Below are 23229 nucleotides of genomic sequence, written 5' to 3' on the forward strand. Positions count from 1 at the left end.
TCAAACCCCCCCTCACAGAGCGTGGGTGCATCTGAGCTGCATCCAGCGCCATGGGGCTGGGAGGCAGACGGGGGCTCCCAGTTACCCCCACTCCCCCCACGCTGCCACCTTGCCGCCCGTGTCCCGCATCTGCAGGGGAAAACCACGACACAACTCTCTCCTGCTCTGCATTCCAGCAAGTGCAACCGGATGCTACCTGCAAACCACCACTGCTCAGCTGGAGGACGAGCAGACCCGGCTCCCCTGCCCAGCCTGGACGCCGCTCTCGCTCCCAGCCCTGGAAAAAAAGCCTCTCCAGGACGGGGCTGCAGCAACAGCCGCACATTTCCACCCCACAGGAAACAGCTCGTTAACGAGGGGCGAGCACCGCATTTCAAAGCCCCCTTAGGAGCAAGGCAGCGCCCCAAGAGCCAGCCCAACCCCCCAGCACACAGCTCAGCGCTCACCACACGCTCGCCGGCCCCCGCAGCAGCGGCTCGAGCGGGGCTGCCTGCGGCCGGCGGTCGGGCGCCGCTCCGTCACAGCCGCTCACCATGGTGGAACGCCGAACGCAGTCCGCGTCCTTCCAGTCGCACCGCAGCCATGGCGCAGCCGGGTGCAGCGAGCGCAGCTCCCCGCCAGAGGGGCGCAAAGCGCCGTGCGAGCGCGGAGGAAAGGGCTCGGTAAGCCCGGGACTGGCATTCCCTCACCCACCGAGGGCAGAGGAGGCAGGAGGGGGCGCGCGAGAGCCCGCGCCGCCGGCCGCTGTCGCTCGCCTCAGGCCTGCGGGACGCCGAAAGGCTTCTCCGCTCTCCGAGGGGCCCCTCCGCTCTCTGGGAGGCTTCTGGGGGGCCCCTCCGTCTCTGGAGGGCTTCTGGGGTGCCCCTCCGGCCTCCGTGGGGGCCTCTCCCCGAAGGCCTCTTCCCCTCCTCCGGGCACTCCCCGGCCTCCCGGCGCCCTGCTGCCAGCCGGGGCCCGGCTCGGGGCTTCCGGAGAAGGGCAAGCGCCTCCCCCAGACAGAGCAGGGCCAGGCGGGCCGGGCGGGACGGCGCCGGCCCGGCCCCACCGCAGGGCAGGGGCAGAAGCGGGCCGGGCGGCCGCTAACGGCTCCCTCAGGCAGAGCACAGACGGCGGCGCGCCTGCGCGCGCGCACCCACCGCCCCGCCCCGCCCCGCCCCTCTCTCCCCCCTCAGCCTCCCCTCCACTAATGGCTGCGGGGGGCCCTCGGCGCCCTCCTCGCCGCCCCCGGCCCCGCCGCCGCGCAAGAGGCCGCCCCCCAGGGCAGCGAGCCGCCCCGCCGCCTCAGGGCCGCCCCCGGGCATCGCCCCGGCGCCCACTCCCCCCCCATCTCCCCGGCCAGAAGCAATGCTATCAGCAGGGGTCGGGGGCATAACAGTTCAAGAGAAATTCCTTTGTGTAAGAAAGACCAAAGAGTTCTTCAAAGGATCCGGCTGTCCTGACATTTGGGGGGGCAAAGAGAGGAAAAAACCCACCTCGGACCAACCTGTGTGCTCCATTCCCAAAGGACAAAGTGATTGAAGTGGGTGTATGCCCGAGTTGCTTTCCCACCTTTTATGTCCTGTCCTCCTTAGACTTTGCTTTGCAACTCAGTGTAGGGATTTCCGAAACGAACTTAATTTGTTGGCGATAGGAAGAAAGGTAAAATGTTGGGAAGCATTAACGGAATGAGCCAAAGAGGCCTAATGTGCTGCAGCGGGATCATTAGCTCTCTGCGAGCGGTCGTTGGCTGGGAGAGGTTGGGGGGTGTTGAGGAGGGCTGCAGTTAGGTGTATGTGCCTGAGATGATCCCAGGGGCGCTTGGAGGGGGAGACCTTTGGGATAGGAAAAGTAACTTGGGAAGTTTGGGCCCTGTGAAGGGAAGTCAGCCTGCTGGGAGCTTCCCTAGGGCTGCAAAACACTGTTGTGTGTGTTCTTTCCTCAGCGTTTGCATAGTTGTGGATGATGATGATGACGAGACTCCGCCGAAAAAGCAAAAATCAGGTATCGCACATTACACAAGTACTGAATATGCCCGATTTTTCTGAGGTTTCGTGTCCCTTGGAAAAGTCTGGCTTTTGTGCTCTGGCATTGTTCCTGAAACGGTGGCTTTTCAAGCTGTTGGCTTCTTGCCTTGTGGCTCTCTATGCCTATAGCCAATGGCTTGAGGGTGTCCGGTAGGGCTTAGCCCTATAGATGACGGACGTTCTCTGCGGTGACTGTGGCAGGGCCCAATACTTTTACTGCCAGCAGGAGATAGCCCAGGTCTCTGGCGCTGAGCCCGCGCCTGTCAGCAGAAAGAGTATCTTAAATCCAAGCTGTGTGCTCCCTCCTGTCTGTATTCGCAATGTACCTCTGTTGGTTTTCTAGCCTGTTCTTATACGGCCTGTCTTTGTGTTTTAGATTATTCCATCTCTGAGCAGAAAGAGAAAGTTTCTGCTGTGCTGCAGTTGCCGACCAAGGCAACCAAACGCCCGGCGGCTTCCGTCAGCGAAGATGCTGCCGGCACAGAGTCTGCGGAAGAGGTTAGCGAGGGCTTTGAAATGTTAGGGTCTGTGCAAGGTGCGAGAGCAAGCGGCTCTCCCTACTGCATCTTGAGGTTGAGCCTGCTCTGAGCCTGTACAGCAGTAGGTGGTTCTTTTGCATTTCTAGCAGGCAGCTCTAATGTGGGCTGGGTTTGCCTTACTCAAGTCTGCGTCCTCTGCTCCGGCACTGGCAGCTGCGGGAGGAGCAAACTGTTTGTTGTCTTCCAGATACTTGAGAATGGTTCAAGTTTATAGTTTTAGTGTGTTTGCAAACTGTTATTCTCTTTCTCAAGCTTGTGGTTAAGGAATCAATATACACTACCTGACAAGAAAAACTGCATACTTGCTCTGGATAAACCACTTTCTGCTCATTATCCACCAGTCCAGGAGAGCGTTCCTGTAGGACTTTGGCTCTGTAAAAATGAGCCACCTTGACTGCCTAGTTTGGTTCAAAGGTGTAGTGCAGTTTTTCTTATTGCCCCATGGGATTAGAGGGCTAAGAGACTGTCGGGCTCTAGTTCTTCGTTCCTGAGAGAGTCGTTAACTCTTATTTGTACAAAATATATTTCTCAAGGGCCGAACTATCACCCTTTGGAATGTTTAGAAGCCGACTGAGTGATAACTCAGTGACAAGACTGTATTCTTTTAATTGCTGCACATATGAGAGCCTGTATTCAAAATTTAAAGCGTACCTGTCAAAGGTCCTGCCAAGATTTGCCGCCTTCTGCAATCTGAACCAGCAAGTCATGGTCCCCAAGTCATAGTAGAGCTGACTAAGCCTCAGGAAGTGTGTTTGCTGGGATTCACATTCAGGTTACACTCACGCTGGTGCTTTTTTGTTGTTTTCTTTTAAGCCTGGGTCCACTTCTTTAGAGCCTTCCACTAAAAGACCACGATTTTCGTCACTCGAGGTAGCCGTGCTGCAAATTGGTAAGGCTGACATCAAGTTATACGACTTGTTTCATTTTCACCCTACCTTGTGTACTGTCCAAGTCTACCCCTAGGGTTCTGTAGGGATTATGGCAGGCACGGGACGAGGCAGCATCTGGGAATACTTGAGCGTGACCTCTGTTTCTTACCCGCATCCTCGCATTGCTTCTGGAGTGGAGCCGGGCGTCGATCTGGTCGTCTCGGTACCAGAGCTGCCTTGGATGCAGTCCTTCCGTTCTGATAGGTCCACTGTTAGCTTGCCAGAAGCAAATTGTTTTCAATGGTCCTTTTAGGTAGTAGATCCTGAGGAGCCTTTTGTATTTCAGGTTTCGGCTGGCAATACCTTGTGCGCGCAACTTGCTGCAGTTGCCGGTGTGAAAACCTGAAAATGTCCTAAAGTGACATAACACAAATCATATGATGATGTGAGAGAGAAAATGACAATTTATCTTTGGTGAAGCTCGTTACTGTAAACTCATAAACCTCTTCAGTTTCCTTTTATACTTACCCATGCCTTACGCTCTTCTCTCGTAGGTCAAATGCCGTGTGGGACCCATGCTCGCTTGACTAAGGAACCACTCTCTCGTCCTGACAAGACAATTCCCCGTCTGAGGTAAAAATCCTTCCGTTTTCTTTGACTTCTTCCCCGAAAGGTTTACTGCCTATGGTAAGGGAGGTCGTCAGCTGCTTCCCCCCCGAAGAACCAATATTAAACTTTTTCTTTAAATCCAGCTACTTAATTGACACAGGAGATTAGCTAGAGATTAAAGGTCTGCGGTAAGAGGAAGCGTTAAACTTGAGAGGAGGCTGAGGACACAATCAACAGCGTATCTTCAAGGCAGTTGTTGTGATTTTCACTTTTACTTCTCTCTACTTCCCCATTAGCCAGTTGAAGACAGCAGGTCTTCATCTGAAAGTCATAAACATCTCGTGTCTGTCTCCATCGTCATTGGTGTACGTGCTTGACAAAGCAGGTGGTGGTGGAGGTGCACATTGGAATGTTCTCTTGATACCGTTTCTTTTGCCGTTGATGTTTTGAGCACAAGCCGGAAGGGCAAACAGAGCATCAAAGCTGCTCCAGACAGCTTCTTACCACTGAGGCCACCAGTTAAGGAGTGCGCTGCGCCAGAATCCGCCACTGCAGATGAAAATCCATACCATGAAAATGATACAGAAGAGAGTTTCTCATGTAATTTTGGGTGCGCTGAGTTTAAGCGCACTGCATTTGAGAGCAGGTCAAGACTCTGCTGTCGGCGTCTCATCTGCCAGTCGTTGCTTATTGTGGTTTGGCTCATATTTTGGAGCAGATCTGGAGCCTGAGAAAGAGATTCCTTTCAGAGGAAGCTAAACCAGAGAAGTTCCTGGGGAAGGTGTCTAATGCACTCCAACCGCTACTGAGCATATAGTCCCTGAGGTCAGAGCAGGGCAGGTCTGAAGTAAAATGTCCCAGCAGTATGGATGTTGTGGACATTGCCATTCTCAGCGTCAGCATAACCTTTAACAAATAGATTGAGCAGAATTGGTCAGGGCTGGTTGAAATGAACGCTGTCTTGTCCCACAGAGTAAAGTGGCCTCCTCAGGTTAATGCAGATATTTGTCGGATGTGCAAAGAATATTTTGTTCTTCTTAAAGAAAATCCCCAAAAGCCAGCGTGAATTGGTACGCACTGATAACAAATGCCCCCCGTATAAAAATTGTGATTCTCCTCTGTTGTTTGTTTCCTGCCCCAAAGTGTTCAAGCCTCCTCCAAGGAACCAGTGGCGACTGTGAGTCACCGGGAAGAACCAAAATACGGAGGAGACGTCTATCCACGTGCAACACTCAGGACCGGTGAGTATCCCCATGATTCCAATCCGTTCCACTTTGTAGGTAGACGTCAAATCAGAATAGGGCATTTCTTACACACTCGCAGATGACGTTCCGAGTTCAAAGTGCTTGCCAGAATTCGAACTTCCTGACCATACCGTCATCCTTCAAAGTTTTTCCTTTTTTTTTATTTATCACTCAGAAATGGAGAGCTGTGTACATCTGATGGTGATTGAAAGTCGACTTCTTGTTTTCTTACTACTGCTTTTCTGTGCAGGTGTCGAATGTATAGATGTTTGCTGCCCGCAGCGGTCGCAGAGAGGTGATACGATCAGGTAGAGTCTCTTCTAATGATGCTTCTTGTTCCTTTTGGCTCTGCGCGTGTATCTCTTTCAGCCGCTGGTAGAGTCTCGAAGATGACCAACGGTCTTTGATCGTCTCAGTGCTGTGAAAGAGAAGTAGCTAGCTTGCGGCTCCGGAATTGCTTGCAAGCCAGTTGCATCTCCAACACAAGCGAGAGCCGTGCTGCGTGACAAAGAGGGTTGTGCTGGTGTGGTGTTTGCTGTGGGAAGAAAGCCAGTAAGGGTGCGAGTGGTGGCCGTCCCAAGTTGCCCTTGGATGTGCAGAATCCGTTTTTGTTTGTGAGTCGTTCTGCCGAGCCATCAATGAGCTGACATTTCACTTCTTTCACTTGGAAACCCGCATCCTAAGCAGAAGGATTAGAGAGCTTGTAAAGCCTGGTGGGACTTGAGGCAGTTTTGGGGACTTTGTAAGTCCCAAAGGATGCCTGGGGTTTGCCTAGGAGGGGGAAAAAGGCAGCGTGCAGTTGGGTTTGAGAGGCCAGCGGCCTCATTGGTATTGGCTGTCTGAGCTGGCAGGACTGTGAGTTGCGACGGCTTTGCGGTCTTTATGGAAACAGGTCTTGGTTTCCCGAAGCTCACTCTGTTTGGGTGCAAGTCTAGTTGCAGATGTTCCTGTTATACCTTGCAGTAGAACACCCAGCGTGCAGTGTTTATCAGCAGCAGATCACAAAGCACTCGACAGAGGAAGTGCTGGTTGCTTCCCTGTTTTCCAAATAATGCAACTGATAAAGAGAAGGAAAAGGAGTCTTGTACAAGTAGATGGGAAAAAAAAAACAAACTTTCAAAGCTCCCAGCTCTTCATTCTATCCCAGTCTTGCTGCTAAGAAAGACCGGTGCTGGAAGTTGAGGCGATATTGTCACATGTTGATGTGTGCAACCGGGGCTAGTCAGAATAGGCCTTGCAAAAGCCTTTCTTGTCCAGAGGGTGAATTCTTGAGAATTCCATGGGACAGGACGGATATAGAGCTCACTTCTCTCTCTCCCTCTCCTGGCAGGTACTGCACACCAGAAGAAAACTCTGCGGAAGAGGAAGGAGCAGTGAAAGAAACCATCGCAGGGGTAAGCTTGTGTTATTCCCAAGGAAAATAGAGCTCTTTGTGGTCAGAAATTTCAACAAATCTGTGCTTGATTGCTAGCTTAACGTCCGTTTGTCTAACAGAGGCAGCGTGGCAGAGAAATCTTAGAAGATGCCTTATTCCGAGGACACCCTACACCTGTTCCGTCCAAAAAGTCAGCCAGCCTCGATGTGGAGGAAAAGAAAGTGCCAAGATTGGGAAAAACAGCGGAACGCTTTCCTCCGCTCACAGAGGTACCGTAGGCGACAGTCTGTGAGACAAAAGAGAAGGTTGTGGCAGAGCTGCAAGGAAGTCCTCTTCTTCTCGGTGGTTCTTAAGGCGCTTTGAAATCTGAAGAACTTGCATTGAACCTGTTAGCGAGTGGCTGTGGTTGTGGCTTCACAGTGCGAGGGTCAGCACTAAAGCTGCTTTGAAGGATTTTGTGTGCTCCCCGCGCTCCTTCAGTTGTGCTGCCCTAAGGGTTTGTGGGCCTTCTGTTAGCGGGACGGCTGCCTCAGTTTCCCCCTTTGCCGTTCCCTTTGAAGTCCCCCACCTTCACGTTCTTTCAGGCTCCTGACTTAGCTGCCTCGGTACGGAGGATGCCCGCTGGGGTTGGCTTAAACCTGGATATTGCGAGGGCCGCAGCAGCACGTGGGAAAGGGGGTTGCCAGAGTTGTGTTCCATTTTCAGCTGCTTGAGCGTGTTTGCTGAGTTTACGGGTTTGATCCCCACGTCCTTGGTGAAAAGAAACGGCAGCAAGCCTGGGCTGTGAAGTTCAAAGTTAGGATGCTGAAACCAACCAAGCAAGGCAAAAGCGCTATCGCTCACTGAGGCAGGAAACCGTCGAAGGCAGTTGCTCTGTCACCTGAGCTGAATTTACAGGCCGTGTTTCAGTGGAAAGCTGCCCCCAGGTCAGCGTGCTCCATGCTCTGTTTCACAAGTCCTTCCCCATTTAATTGTTCCTTTCAGGCCATGGAGAGAGAGGTCAGTGCCGCATTTGGCACAGGTGAGCCAGATGAGATCATGAGCAGTGCCTTCAAACTAAAGGTCACTCGCGAAGACATCCGCACGCTCAGGAACCTTTGCTGGCTAAACGATGAGGTAAAACCAGCTGCAGCACAGGGCTAGTCTCACTCAGCCTTTATTGAAAAATACCCCTCCGCCCTGTACAGAAGTCGCGTCAACGTTCTTTGACGACCTCCGCTGCAGAGCCTAGAAATCTCTGTACACTTCTTATTTGAGGTGTTGAAGGGTCGAGCGTTTCGGGAAGTTCCGTTACTTCTTGTATGACGCAGCTTCCAGGAGTTCGTCCGGGTTATTGGCGTGGGTGGCAGGTGTTTTGATCAAACTGCCGATGTAGCCCCGTGTGAAATCCTGGGAACAAAAGCCTCCAGCTGAGGCTGGAGTTCTCTGCGCTGCGTGCTTAAGGGTGGCCAGAACAGAGGTGGTGCTGTATTTTTCGTTGGGGAAGGCAGCGTCTTATTTTGACACCTCACGTTTCCTCTTTATGGTGCAGGTCGTTAATTTCTACATGAGTCTGGTGATGGAAAGAGGGAAGAAGGAAGGCTATCCAGCAGTCCACGCGTTTAGTACTTTCTTTTATCCGAAACTAACATCTGGGGGCTACGAGTCGGTCAGAAGGTGGACCAAGAGTGTCGATGTCTTTAAGCAGGACATCCTCTTCGTGCCTGTGAACTCGCGAGCACACTGGACACTAGCCGTGAGTCCCACGGGCTTTTTCTTTAGAATTGGACGGGGAGCAAAAACTGGCAAGAGAAGTCATGTAGGTGTTGGGGGGTGTGCGGCACAAGGTTGTGCTTTGCCTAACGGTCACCTTTTAATAACAGGTCATAGATCTGAGGAAGAACACGATCACGTACTTGGACTCGCTTGGGCAGAAAGGGGACAAGATTTGTCAGACTTTGCTGTAAGTAACCGCTCCGTCACTGCTTTTCTGGTGTGAATGAGGAGAGGGGTTTTAGATTTAGTCCCTGTAAGGCGACTGCCAGTTTTCACGTGGCTTGTAGATAACCAAGCAGGAATCTTGGAGTTGCTTGCTGCGACTTGTCTGGCATCGACTGCTTATCTGCTGTCACAGTGTCCCCTGCACCCAGGGTCTGGGGTGCCTGGATTCTGCCACCTTCCCGTGAGAGGCACAGCCAAATACGCCATAGCCCCGTGGCACACGTGTGCCGACTTTGTTAGTCGGAGCCCAGGATGTGGGATCAAGGCACCCGGTGGAATTACGGCATTACAGTTCCTTGCTTGGTTTGTCTCTTTGTGCTCTGATAACATGTGATTTGGGGCTTTTTGACCTCTCCGAAGCAATGGAGTCGTTGGCCTCGTTCTTGACCATTAGCTCACAGCCTCTCCCCGTGTTTGTAAGTTTCAGATTGGGATTTTTCCTCAAAATCAGCCTTAAATCAGCTGCAGTGAGGATCCTCGGACATTTTACCGTCCTGCCGTCCGTCATCCTGTGATCCTTCAGCCGCTTTATTTTGTTGTTGGCCTAAATTACAGAGATGAAAAGGGATTTTTTTTTTCCTTTTGTTTTAACCAGCCAATACCTGCAAAAAGAAAGCTGGGAAAAAAGACAGCTGGAGCTGAATGTTTTGGAGTGGACTCTTCACAGCATGGAGCCACGTGTACGTGAGCACCCCTTGGGTTTGAAATGGGAACTGTAAGTGCTTCTTTGGGGCCCAGATCCTGGCCCGTGGCAAAGAAAGGGTTGAGCTGATGTTTCTCGAGGAGTTGATAGTAAAAAGCAGTCCCTAAAGACCAGATTTAAGAAAGGTCACTTAAGAAAGAGGCGGTGCGAACCTTGAGACACCTCGCAGGGGGGAGGGCTGCTGCGCCTTCTGGGCCTGCCAAAAATTTGGATCGTAGTGTCCGAGTCCGGGAGGCAGAGGGGAGGGATGGTGAGCAGTGAACTGGGTCTGTTCCTCGTGGGCGGGAGTGGGTATCGGGGATTAGGCAAGTAGGGTCAGGAGTGTGCGGTGAGCGCAGTGTCGGTGTGGGTAATGTGCGCTGCTTCCAAGTTGCTTTTCTTTTGAGACAGAGGGAAATCCTCCATCTTCTTTGCATTCCTTAGGAGATCCCTCAGCAGCTGAATGGAAGCGACTGCGGCGTCTTTATGTGTAAATACGCAGATTACATCGCCAGAGAGAAACCATTCAACTTTAGCCAGGTGAGTGAAGGTCATAAACCCCTCCAAGCCCCTCTCGCCCAGGGACAGGAGCCAGGGAGGTTAGGCAGCAGCTCTTCATTGTGTCCGGGGCAGGGGCTGAGGTTTCGTACCCCGTTTCGGTGCGTAGTTGCTGGGATCAGAACCTCCAAGTGGCCTGGGCAGGGCAGAGCTGTGGTTCTCCATCCCCGCCTTTGGGAGCTGCTGCCGGTGAGATTCCTCTTGGGCAAGATACTGCCGCCAGCGGGTTTGGCATATCTGGGCTCGGTATCTTTTGGAGAAATGGCTTCTACCCTTTGACCAGTCAAGACACCGCTTCTTTTTCTTGATTTCGTTTTAGACGGGTCTTTTATTAGCGTGCTTGTAAGCTGTCGCGCGGTCAAGTCAATCTGGTTTTGTCGGGTTGTCGTGTCACCCTCTTAGGAACCGCGTGGGGTGTTGTACCCAAACGGTTGACAGTTCCTAAAGGGAACTTCCTATTAAGGACTCCGCTGGGCATTTATGCGTGTTTGCCGCCTCTTTCTACCGTGACGTCATTATTTAATTTCTCTTTTCTTTCTCTTCTCTTTTCAGACTCACATGCCATACTTCCGGAAGAAGATGGTGTGGGAGATAATCCACCAACAGCTGCTGTGACACGTGGACTCTTAGAGTTCTTATTTTGATTACGTTTCTTTGACCTTAGTTACTTTTCTTAGGCCTTTAGTTAGTTTTCTTAGACCTTTAGTTACATTTCTTAGACGAATTTTCCTCTTTAGCTTATGAAGTAGAAGTTAAGATGGTTTGTTCCCCCCACCTCCCTTATTTTGGAGACAGTAACTCTGGGGTTTTGGTACACAAGTTTTCCTCTTTAGCTTATGAAGGAGAAGTTAAGATGGTTTATTCCCCCCACCTCCCTTATTTTGGAGACAGTAACTCTGGGGTTTTGGTACACAAGTTTTCCTCTTCAAGTTATGAAGTAGAAGTTAAGATGGTTTGTTCCCCCCACCTCCCTTATTTTGGAGACAGTAACTCTGGGGTTTTGGTACACAAGTTTTCCTCTTCAAGTTATGAAGTAGTGGTTAAGACAGTTTATTTCACCACCACCACCCACCACCCCCCCTTATTTTGGAGACAGTAACTCTGGGGTTTTGGTACACAAGTTTTCCTCTTTAGCTTATGAAGGAGAAGTTAAGATGGTTTATTCCCCCCACCTCCCTTATTTTGGAGACAGTAACTCTGGGGTTTTGGTACACAAGTTTTCCTCTTCAAGTTATGAAGTAGTGGTTAAGACAGTTTATTTCCCCACCACCACCCACCACCCCCCCTTATTTTGGAGACAGTAACTCTCTTTGAAATTAGCTAACGCACCTTAAGCAAAAGCCAGAAAGGTGGGTGTGACCTCGTTAAGGGCAGAGTGAAGAAGGAACATCGTCAACTTCCATGGCTGAGCCGCACGCTCGCGCCTCGCAGCGCACGCGACCACGTTACAGACAAATGGGAAACATCCGTGGTGGTGGTTACAGTTGTGTTTGCCCAACTTACCTTCCCAAGGACAACGTGCTGAACTACCGTCTCAAAGAGAGTTTTCCTCTGTTTCTGGAATATCTACCATCTCCTTGATTCCTAAAACTGGATTTGTCACGACCACGGAAAGAAAGCGTTTACCATCTCTTGATTTCTCACCAAAGCCCCTGTCCTTTGGGCTGGTTTGGGGTTGGCTTTTTTTGCTGCCTCCAGGGAGTGATCTAATGTGAAAAGAGAAGTATTTATTTCTTTATATAATATAAATATTTATTTTAATAAAAAGAGCCTTAATGGAAGGAAACTCTCCCTGTGTCCTGGTTTGAGGTAAAAGAGAACCAATTTTGTTCAGTAACTTGGCTTCTTAGCTGGGCCTCTTCTACCAACTGAAATTAACTGCCTATTGTGCCGTCAGCGTTCACTCTCTCAGAGCGATAAGAGCAATGTTTACAGCTGATGCCCAGGCATGGGATGCAGAGAGGCTCTTGCTTATACTTATTGCTATAACCCCCACGGCCAACCAGCTTTGTTATTTGCCCCGTTGGAGGGTCGGAAGCGGAAAAGCATAGTGGGGTCCCACCTGCGGGGAGGAGCGACAGGACAGGTGACCCAAAACTGACCAACAGGGTATTCCATCCCATCTGCCTCATGCTCAGTAGAAAAGGGACCAAAGGATCAAAGGGTTCTTCTACCTGGGGAATGTTTACTTCGCCCTTTGATAATTATGCTGATGTGACCCCATCAGAGCTGGGGCATGGCAACCTTCTGGGCTCTGAGGATAAGGACTGGTACCTTGTTAAGATCGTGATTTTGTTGTTGGGGCTCCTGAATGTGGTGCAGGGGTGGTTTCTTGTGAAACATCTGTGCAGGGGGAGCTGGAGGGGACCGTGCGCTGCCGCCACTCAGACCCGCGCAGCCGCTCGGCGATCTGCAGCGGCGCGAACCGCGGCCCCGCCCGGCCCGGCCGCAGCTGTCCCCCCCGGAGCAACGGCGCCACCGGCAGCCGCCGCCCCCACCGCCACGGCACAGGCGCCTCCGCCGCCGCCTGCACCGGCACCGGCACCCGCACCACCGGCAGCCGCCCCCCCCACCGCAACAACACCGGCCCCTCCGCCGCCCGTCCCGGCACAAGCCGCGCCCCCCCCTGCAGCGGCACAAGCCACGCCGCCGCCTCTCCCGGCACAACCTACTGCAGCCACTACAACCAGTACCAAAACTACTCCAACTCCATCAAAATCGGTACAAGCCGCCCCGGGAACCAGGAGCAGGAAGAGGAGGTCAACTCCTTCCCCTGCCCCTTACCACAAAGACCACCTCAAGTCACATAGCTTGGGGGAGAGTTCTGAACAAGATCCAGGGGAGGGTCCTTCAAGACCACAGAAGGGAAAGAGACCTTTGAAAACAGACAAAGGCCAGAGTCCTTCTAGAGCAGATGCTGGAGAGGCCCCTTCTGGGGCAGCCTCACCACAGGAGGACTCAGATGTAGAGGGAGTTGTTCAATCCTTCTCTAGGAAAGATCTGAGAAATATCAGGAAGGACTTTAGTCGTCATGAAGGTGAAACACTTGTCTCCTGGTTGCTCCGATGCTGGGATGGTGGGGCAGATACCCTAGACTGAGATGGCAGAGAAGCTAGGCGATTGGGAAACCTGGCCAAGGATGGAGGGATTGATAAAGAAATTGGGAGAAAGACAAGCACTCTCAGTCTCTGGAGGCGACTGGTGTCAGCCATAAAGCGCAGGTATCCCTTTAAGGACGATATCGAATGCCGTCCAAGTAAATGGACCAACATGGGAAAAGGTATTAAGTACCTGAGAGAATTGGCTGTGCGAGAGGTGATTTATAGTGATGGGCAAGTGATAGTAGACCCTGATGAAATGCCATGCAAACGACCTCTGCTCAAAAAGTTTGTACAAAGTGCACCATCGACATATTCCCACACATTGTCAACAATGGTCTGGGGAGGATCCGATACTGACACACCAACTGTAAATGAAGTGTTTAATAAGGTACGGCAGTATGAAGACAGTCTCTCTCGTCCCTTCTCTGTGGCAGCTATGGAAAAGCTGACTGTGACCACCGAGAAAATGACTGAGAAAATAGAGCAAATGACCCAGAAACTAGTTGAGCAAACCGATAAACTGTTTGATAAACTAACCAAGGTGGAGGAAAAACTCCATTCTTTCCCTGCACAGACCCATGTTGCAGCTGCTAAGAAGAAACACCCTCCTGCTCAAGAGAAAAAAACCCCTCCTACTCTGGAGAAAAACCATGCTCCAACTCAAGACCAATCCAACCCGTTCCGAGATTTCCTGTGTCTTTGCCCCTGCAACTTTGGAGAGGACGTGAGGAAGCGGGATGGAGAACCTACCTCAGCCCTACAGGCACGGGTGCTTGGGTTGCTAAGTAAAGCAGAGAGAAGAAAGGGTTCTTAGAGGAGGAAGGCTGCTCTGACCTGCTGTGAGCAATCCTACAGAGCAGGTAGGAACCGATCTGATAATCGTAGGTACTACGGTCAACAGTAGAGGTGCCCTGCCTCCAGCCAGGAGGAGGAGAGGGACAACCGACTTTATTGGACTGTGTGGATTCGATGGCCTGGCACATGAGAGCCACAAAAGTATAAAGCCCTGGTGGACACTGGTGCACAGTGGTGTTGGGTTGTTTTTTGCTGTCTCCAGGGAGTTATCTAATGTGAAAAGAGAAGTATTTATTTCTTTATAGAATTTAAATATTTATTTTCATAAAAAGAGCCTTAATGGAACGAACCTCTACCTGGTAATGAGAGAGGGTGATTTATTCTTTTTTTTTTATTTAACTGAAAAAAAGTTGGATGTAGCGATGTGGATTTTCGCTCCCTCACAATCCCCCAGGAAGAGGATTGGAGCCAGGAGGAGCATCGGAGCACAGAAGCGGCGAAGCGATGGTCACACAGTGCTGCAGGGGCAATCGAGGTGTCGTTCAGTGGTGAGATGAGCAAGCAGCATCCCGAAAATCTGCCCCTGGAGAGGGGTCAGCGGTGTACGGACGCTCTCTGTGTTCTGTAAACCCCCTGTGGGGAGCCCCTGCTGCCCCCTTGGCAGTGCCCGGGTGGCTGTGACTGGGGTGTGACTGGGGGCATCTGAGCTTCCCAGTTACAAGGGCGTAATTAGTGCACCATTAATAACCACTTTGGCTCTGCTAACCAACTGCGGCGAGGCCCCCACCCCGCTTTAGCACAGGCTTCCTGATGCCAACACCTCCCTGAGCCACTGGGTAAAGCGACACCTGGCAAAAAACCACCACCACCCCAAAAAAACCCCCACCACATCCCCCACTCCCCACCCACCCCTTCTCCCCCCATCACAGCCATGGGGCAAACTCCCACCACCACTCCCCCCCCAGTCTCAGCTCAGCCATGACCCCCCCGAGACACTGGAAAGAGAGCAACGGAGAGCGAGCTCAGGCTCGTGTGAGCTGCAGAGATTTCTCTTTTTCTTGTGATGATGTTGTCGTTGGGTGGGGTTTGGTTGTTTTTTTTCACGGAACACTTTGCAGTAGAGGACAAAAATATGGTGTCACAGCCCCTGGGGCCACACTGGCACCGCCACCTCACACCCCCCACACCTCCCCCAGCTCCTGTCCCTCCTCTTCCCAGCGGCTTTCACCACTTTCCTTGCTTGGTTTTGTTTTGTGTTTTTTTTTTTTTTTTTTTTCTTACAACCTTTTTTTATATTTGGGTTGGGTTTTTTTTTTCCCTTTTTTTTTCCGCCTTTCTTCCCCCCCTTTTTTCTCTTTATCCTTTTTTTTTCCTTTCTCCTTTTTTCTTTTGCTTTTTTTTCTTTTCTCCCTTTCTTTTTCTTTCCACCACTTTTTTTTCACCTTTTTTTTTCTCCTTTTTAACATTTTTCAAGCTTTCTCCAAAGGAACAGCCCCTGGCTCTCAGTTAGCCAAAGGAGACTACAGAAGAGCATTGGCACCCGTGGGAGTGGTTTCCTTCTCCTGCTTCACACTCGGTCGAGATAGTTTTTTCCAACTCGTCTTTTTTTTTTTTAACAAATTAAACAACAAAAAAAGCTCCAAGTATCAGTTTTACAAGGCACACAAAATCTCTAGAAGGGAAACACAAACGCAAGGTGCTGAGGTATGAAAACCTGAGGTGTTTTTTTCTGTGTGGATGTGTGTGTGTCATCTGGGGTTGGGGGTTGTGTGTGCTTTATTTTTGAAATTTTAAAAAAATAATAATTTTGCTAGTTTTTGTTTTTTTTTTTTTTTTCCCCAGCCCTGGGCTGACAACCTCTTGGAAATCCGGTGTTTCCCCCGTCATGGTTTGGCCTCAGCCGGCAACAAAGAACCACGCGGCCGCTCGCTCCACTCCCGCAGCCGGGGGCAAAATCGGAAGAAAAAGGCAAAAAACTCGCGGGTTGAGATAAAGGCAGTTTAAGAGAAGAGCAACGGGAAGGGCAAACAATCCCAATAACAGCGGTAAAGGAATAGACGGACGCGATGACAGCGCCTCCGCGCACCGACCGGCCCCGCACCGCCGCAGCCCGCTCCCAGCCGCGACTTCCCGCCCCCTCCCCCGGCGAGCTCCCCCCAGCCCCGGGCATGGCTCACAGGGGATGGGATACCTGTGTCCCTGCCGGCTCCTCGGGGAAATTAACCCCATCCCTGCCGGAACCAGGACACCCCCCGCCCCTCTTTCCCCCCTTCTCTCCTGCAACCCGCATCTTTCAGCCGCGTCGGGGCGGTGATGGAGAGCGAAGGGACAGAGGGACAGCCGAGACAGGGGGACGCAGCAGATGCCAACCCCAGTTTGGGACTCAGGGAAGCAAAGAGGAAAGGGCGCGTGAAAGAGAAATGCCTCTTTGAGGAGACGGGATCCCTTCTCTTGGCTCATACAGGCACTGCTCTTCTCAAAGCCCTTAAGAAATCGCTTTTTAACGCTCCTTTAATTATTATGGGGGGTTTCACCCCCTGCTGGCAATCCTACATCCCTGCTCTACCGGGCATTAGAGAACCACTGGACTAGTTCCTGTCCTTTAACCTCCAGAAAAGCCGGCTTTTGCTAAAAACCAAACATCCTCCTCCCGCCCCCACCCCCTCTGAAAAAAAAAAAAAAAAAATTAAAATCCTTACAAAACTGAAAAATCCTCCAGCTCCTCCTGCTGTGCCTGAGGTGAAAAACAGGTGGCTTTTAGTAAATTAAAAATAATAAAAAAAAATACTAAAAACTCTCTCTCTCTCTGCCTCTGTTAGTCCAACTAAAGGGATAGCGTCGGGAGGCGAGGGAGGAGGAAGGGGGAGGCTGTGGGATGGAGAGAGCCCTCCCCGTACCCCTCGGCTGTGCATCCTCGCAGCGCCGCGGGAAATGGGGGAACTGTGTGTTTGGGGGGGTCTTTGGTTTGCTCCCCTGACCTGCTGGGGGTGGGGGAGGAGGGTTGGGGGGGGGGGGGGATATCCGGCAGTGGGGTTACATTCATTGGGCGGTGCTGGGCAGCACGGCGGGAGCCTCCCTTGCTGTGCTGCGAGGCCAGGGCTCCCGGAGCGTGTTTCTGCTCCTGCTGCTTCACCTGCTGGAGCATTTCCCTCATCTTGCACTGTGCAGTCCTGGGGAGGAGAGGGGAAAAGCAAGAGGTGGGGGTCAGGGCACCGCTTCTCCCCCCACCACCCACCCCTGAGCCACCACCAAGCATCTCGCCACTCCCAACTCTTCACTCCAGAGAGTTGTTTTTAACTTGTGCTTCCTCCATCACTCCTCGAGAGCACCTGAATTTTTCTGGGGGGCTGCGATCCTGCTCGAGTGGACAGGAGACAAGGTTATGGAAGATGCACCCAGGTGGGATGCGCGTGGCTTTGCCTGCACAGAGGAGGCCATTCACACCCCGGGTGCTGCTCTGCACGGCATTCAAAACACCCATTTTTAGCTCAATCGAGCCAATCTTCAATTTCAGTTCTCGCACAGCCGGGGGGAGCTACCGAAACACCTTCAGTGCATCTTGGGGGCACAGGGACCTCCCAAAAGAAGAGTGGCAGGACGCTCGGGTGGTGCTGGGCTCAGCAAGCCCTGTGCCTTTCCTCGGTGGATGAAAGCGGCCGGGGAGGATCGGTAAAGCCGCGGCCAAACTGTACCTGACTGGCAAAGAAATGCCCAATGACTTTAACGATGACCTCCTCATTCTTGTCCGGGGTTTGGTCTCGTGGCACAAGGACTTCCGCGCTGGTTAAGTTTTACAGTTCGTTCACCTGGGGTGAACCACAAGAGGCTTCTGTTGTGGCAGAGCCAAAATCCTCCATTGCCACAGTCACGACAGCACCAGGCACCCTGTGTGTCTCCCCTTTCCTTGGGACCAATGAGAACCACCACCAGGACATGGGGGCTGAGGGTCAAGACATCGCTGAGACCACTGAGCACCCGGGATTTGTCCCCCTGGGGTGGGCAGGGGTGACGGCTGATGCCCAACTTTGCATCCCCGGGGCACCACCCCCCACCGTTTTGCCACCTTTGCCTGTCACGTGGCCGGCGGCGAAGGAAGGCACCTTGATGTGGACTTCAAGCTTCACTTCTTCTTTCAGGTTAAAGAAGTTATCCTCTTTCAGCTTCCCAAATATTCACCCCTGGGCCTGGGGAGGAGACGGACGGAAGGAAAACCATCAGGCAGCGCCCGCTGTGCCCCTCCATCCCCAAAGCTGATGATGTCCCCACGTCCAGCAGCATCAAAACCATGGTACCCAGCAAAGAGCTCCCCTGGTGCTGAGGGAGGCCAAGGCAGGCTGGCAGCACAGTGGTGACCACAGGGACGCCCTCGACTTGGCCCTTACTGTCCCCCCCACCCACAACCCCCACCCAGCGCACCTTGAACTGAGCCTCGGGAAGCCCCGTGATGACCATCCGCTCGCTGGCCTCGGGACCTTCTGCCGGGGCGATCTGAGGAGGGATGAGGGAGAGGGAGCATGAGCGCAGCCCCAACTTCAGCAAGACCTTCCCTCGGTGGGATGTCCCCCCTCAGCGCAGGGCAATCCCCCATGCAGGAGCATCCCCTCCCACCCAAACCGGGTTGATAATCGGGGTGCTGCAGGCCTGGCCTTCTACTAACGACAGGCCGGAGAGGTGGGCACATGCCAACCTCCTGAAGTTCAACCAGGCCCAGTGCAAGGTCCTGCTCCTGGGTCGGGGCAATCCCCAGCACAAATCCAGGCTGGGCGGAGAATGGATGGAGAGCAGCCCTGAGGAGAAGGACCTGGGGGTGCTGACTGATGAGAAGCTCAACATGAGATGGCAATGCGTGATCACAGCCCAGAAAACCACACATAACCCAGCCTGCATCAGAAGTGTGGCCAGCAGGGCGAAGGATGTGGTTCTGTCACTCTGCTTTGCTCTGGTGATACACCACCTGATACACCACCAACCCTAATCATACATACCCCCCCCCCCCACTGTAAGAACTATATTATCTCAGAAGTCTGGCCGGTGGTTAACAGATTCCAGAACTTTGAAGTACGAAAACATTTTAATAGAAAAGAATGATTTGACCCTCGTAGTAGACGGAAACCTGAATCCTTCACAATTCCTGTAGGGCCAGGCAAGTGGGGAGCCACATCATGATTGATTAGATTTTATAAATTACCAAACCAGGGTAAGAGAAGACCTAATAAACACACCCTTCTGGGGCAGCCTCACCACAGGAGGACTCAGCTGTAGAGGGAGTTGTTCAATCCTTCTCCGTGAAAGATCTGAGAAGTATCAGGAAGGACTTTAGTCGTCATGAAGGCGAAACACTTGTCTCCTGGTTGCTCCGATGCTGGGATAGCGGGGCAGATACCCTAGACTGAGATGGCAGAGAAGCTAGGCGATTGGGAAACCTGTCCAAGGATGGAGGGATTGTACCTGAAAGAACTGCCTGTGCGAGAGGTGATTTATAGTGATGGGCAAGCGACAGTAGACCCTGATGAAATGCCATGCAAACGATCTCTGCTCAAAAAGTTTGTACAAAGTGCACCATCAACATATTCCCACACATTGTCAACAGTGGTCTGGGGAGGATCCGATACTGACACACCAACTGTAAATGAAGGGGTTAAGAAGGTACGACAGTATGAAGACAGTCTCTCTGGTCCCTTCTCTATGGCACTCGCCTGGCTAGAGAAGCACCGGGGGGGTGCTTAGGGGGCATCTGAGCTTCCCAGTTACACGGGCATAATTAGGGCGCCCTTAAGAACCATTAATAACCACTTTGGCTCTGCTAACCAACTGCGGCGAGGCCCCCACCCCGCTTTAGCGCAGGCTTTGTGATGCCAACACCTCCCTGAGCCACTGGGTAAAGCGACGCCTGGCAAAAAAACACCATCACCCAAAGAAAACCCCACACCACATCCCCCACTCCCCGCCCACCCCTTCTCCCCCCATCACAGCCATGGGACAAACTCCCACCACCACCACACCCCAATCTCAGCTCGGCTGTGACGCCCCCAAGACACTGGAAAGAAAGCAACCGAGAGCAAGCTCAGGCTCCTGTGAGCTGCAGAGATTTCTCTTTGGTTTTTGATGTTGTCGTTGGGTGGGTTTTGCTTGGTTGTTTTTCACACAACACTTTGCAGTAGAGGACAAAAACGTGGTGTCACAGCCCCCGGGGTCGGCGCCGGCACTGCCACCTCCCCCCCCCAGCTCCTGTCCCTCCTCTTGCCCCGCAGCTGTTCCCACTTTCCTTGCTTGGTTTGGTTGTTTTTTTTTTCCTTTCTACCTTTCTTTTTTAATGTTTTTGCTTCCCCCTTTTTTCTCTTTTACCCCTTTTTTCTTTTGACCTTTTTTGCTTTTTCCCCCTTTTTTTCTTTTTCTCTTTTTTCTTTTCCCACTTTTTTTTTCCTCCTTTCCCTTTTTTTTTTTCCCCCTTTTCTCTTTTTAAACATTTCTCAAGCTTTCTCCTGAAGGAACGGCCCCTGGCTCTCCGCTAGCAGAAGGAGCCTACGGAAGAGCTCTGGCACTGACATGGGCAGGAACACCCACAAGTGAGAACTGGATAGACAAAAGGCTCCTCAATGATGACACTGGGGCAGCCCGACCTTAGAAGCAGCAGAGGAGCAGAGCCACCCAGAGCCACCCAGAGAACAGGAAGGGCTATTCAGGGCCTTATTGTCTGCGCGAAGTAACCATCTGCTGAGAACCGGTCTGGCGGCTCAGAGCTCAGCCACAGCAGCACTCTTGAGCCAAAGGGGAAAAGTACACCGGCAGGAAGACTGGGAGCCTTCCTCCACAACAACCCACAGATCATGACCAGAGTGGTGCCTATTCCCAGCCTACACTAATGAATACGTACGCCTTTGCATCAGAAAGGAACGCTTGCTTTACCAGCCCCTGGGCGAGTTGGGAGCCATCCCCCTTGCACCCAGCGCTGCAATAAACATGCTGCTTTGTAACTCGCCCGAGTTGGGGAGTTTCTTTCCGCACGTCAGCACCCCTGGGATTGCTTTCCTTCTCCCGCCTCGCACTCGCTCGACATGGTTTTTTCCAACTCAGTCTTTTTTATTAAAAAAATTAATAAAAAAATGCTCCAACTCTCAGTTTTACAAGGCACACAAAATCTCTAAAAGGGAAACACAAGCGTGAGGTGTTGAGGTACCAAAACCTGCCCCTGTTAGTCCAACTAAAGGGACAGCGTCGGGAGGCGATGGAGGAGGAAGGGGGAGGCTGTGGGATGGAGAGAGCCCTCCCCGTACCCCTCAGCTGCGCATCCTCGCAGCGCCGCGGGAATGGGGGGCTGTGTGTCTGGGCGGGTCTTTGGTTTGCTCCCCTGACCTGCTGGGGGTGGTGGAGGAGGTTGGAGGGGGATGTCCGGCGGCGGGGTTACATTCCTCAGGCAGTGCTGGGCGGCACGACAGGAGCATCACTTGCTGTGCTGCGAGGCCGGGGCTCCCGGAGTGTGTTTCTGCTCCTGCTGCTTCACCTGCTGGACCATTTCCCTCATCTTGCACTGTGCAGTCTTGGGGAGGAGAAGGGAAAAGCAAGAGTTGGGGGTCAGGGCACTGTTTCTCCCACCACCACCCACCCCTGAGCCCCCACCGAGCATCTCGCCGCTCCCAACTTTTCACCCTGGACAAGCCCTAATTAATTTCAGGTTTCTGGGTTTTTTTTACTTGTGCTTCCTCCATCGCTCCTTGAGAGAGGCTCAATTTTTTGGGGGGGGGCCGCCATCCCGCTCGAGTGGACAGGAGACAAGGTTATGGAAGATGAACCCAGGTGGGATGCGGGTGGCTTTGCCCGCACCGAGGAGTCCATTCACAATGTCCTCACGTCCAGCAGCATCAAAATCATGGTACCCAGCAAAGAGCTCCCCTGGCGCTGAGGGAGGCCAAGCCAGGCTGGCAGCACAGTGCTGACCACAGGGACGCTCTCAACTTGGCCCTTACTGTCCCCCACACCCACAGCCCCCACCCAGCGCACCTTGAACTGAGCCTCGGGCGGCCCTGTGATGATGACCATGCGCTCGCTGCCCTTGGGACCTTCTGCCGGTGCAATCTGGGGAAGTATGGGGGAGAAGGAGCGTGAGTGCAGCCACCGCTTCAGCAAGACCTTCCCTCGGTGGCATGTCCCCCCACAACGCAGGGCAATCCCCCCATGCAGGAGCATCCCCTCCCACCCGAGCCGGGCTCATAACCAGGGTGCTGCAGGCCTGGCCTTCTACTAAACACAGGCGGGAGAGGTGGGCCCATGCCAACGGGTACAGGAGAGCTGGGGAGAGACTTTTTACAAGGGCATGGGGTGACAGGACGAGGCGGAGTGCCTTCAAAGTGGAAGAGGGGACATTTAGAGGAGATAACAGGAAGAAATTTTTCACTGCGAGGGTGGTGAATCACTGGCCCAGCTTGCCCAGAGAAGCTGTGGCTGCCCTAGCCCTGGAGGTGTTCAAGGCCAGGTTGGACGGGGCTTGGAGCAACTTGGGCTGGGGGGAGGTGTCCCTGAACAGGGCAGGGGGGTGGGACTCCATGATCTTCAAGGTCCCTTCCAACCTCAACCGTTCTGTGATAAGCTGGGGAGCAAAACTGCTCCCCGCACACTCCCATTCCCTGACCTCGGCAGTGCAGAGGGGAAACTGAGGCACGAAGCGCAGGACCAGCCCCGCAGCGCCTTCCTCACCTTGATGGAGGCACCCGCAAACCGCACCAGCTGCTTGATGTGCTGCCCCTTCTTCCCGATGATGGCCCCCACCGCCTGCGTCCCGATGAACACGTTCACAACCTCTTGCTCCGGAAGCTGCGGGGGCATGGAAGAGTGAGAGGGTCAGGGCACCAGCTGGACAGGGGACAAAGGAGGTGGCTGTCCCCATCCCACCATCCCATGGTAGTGGTTGCCCACTCTCCCAAGGTGCCCCAGCAAAGATCTCCTGGAGAGGGGGGACAGGCACCTAAAGGGTGCTGATGTGGGAAGGCGCTGGCTGGGGGAGCTCCGCCGAGAGCTGGCTGAGAGCTCCGCCGAGGAGCTCTATGGTGGGAGAGAAAATGAGGGTCAGTGATGGCCCCAGCATGCCAGACCCTTCCCGGCCACCCCCAGACCCACGCACAGCAGCAAGATACCACCATAAGCCCGGCAGGGACACGGGGACAACCCTTCAGGCCCTCAAACCCCCCCTCACAGAGCGTGGGTGCATCTGAGCTGCATCCAGCGCCATGGGGCTGGGAGGCAGACGGGGGCTCCCAGTTACCCCCACTCCCCCCACGCTGCCACCTTGCCGCCCGTGTCCCGCATCTGCAGGGGAAAACCACGACACAACTCTCTCCTGCTCTGCATTCCAGCAAGTGCAACCGGATGCTACCTGCAAACCACCACTGCTCAGCTGGAGGACGAGCAGACCCGGCTCCCCTGCCCAGCCTGGACGCCGCTCTCGCTCCCAGCCCTGGAAAAAAAGCCTCTCCAGGACGG

The sequence above is a fragment of the Vanellus vanellus genome, assembly GCF_965231255.1.
Source record: "Vanellus vanellus genome assembly, contig: HAP1_SCAFFOLD_34, whole genome shotgun sequence".
Lineage (NCBI taxonomy): Eukaryota > Metazoa > Chordata > Aves > Charadriiformes > Charadriidae > Vanellus > Vanellus vanellus.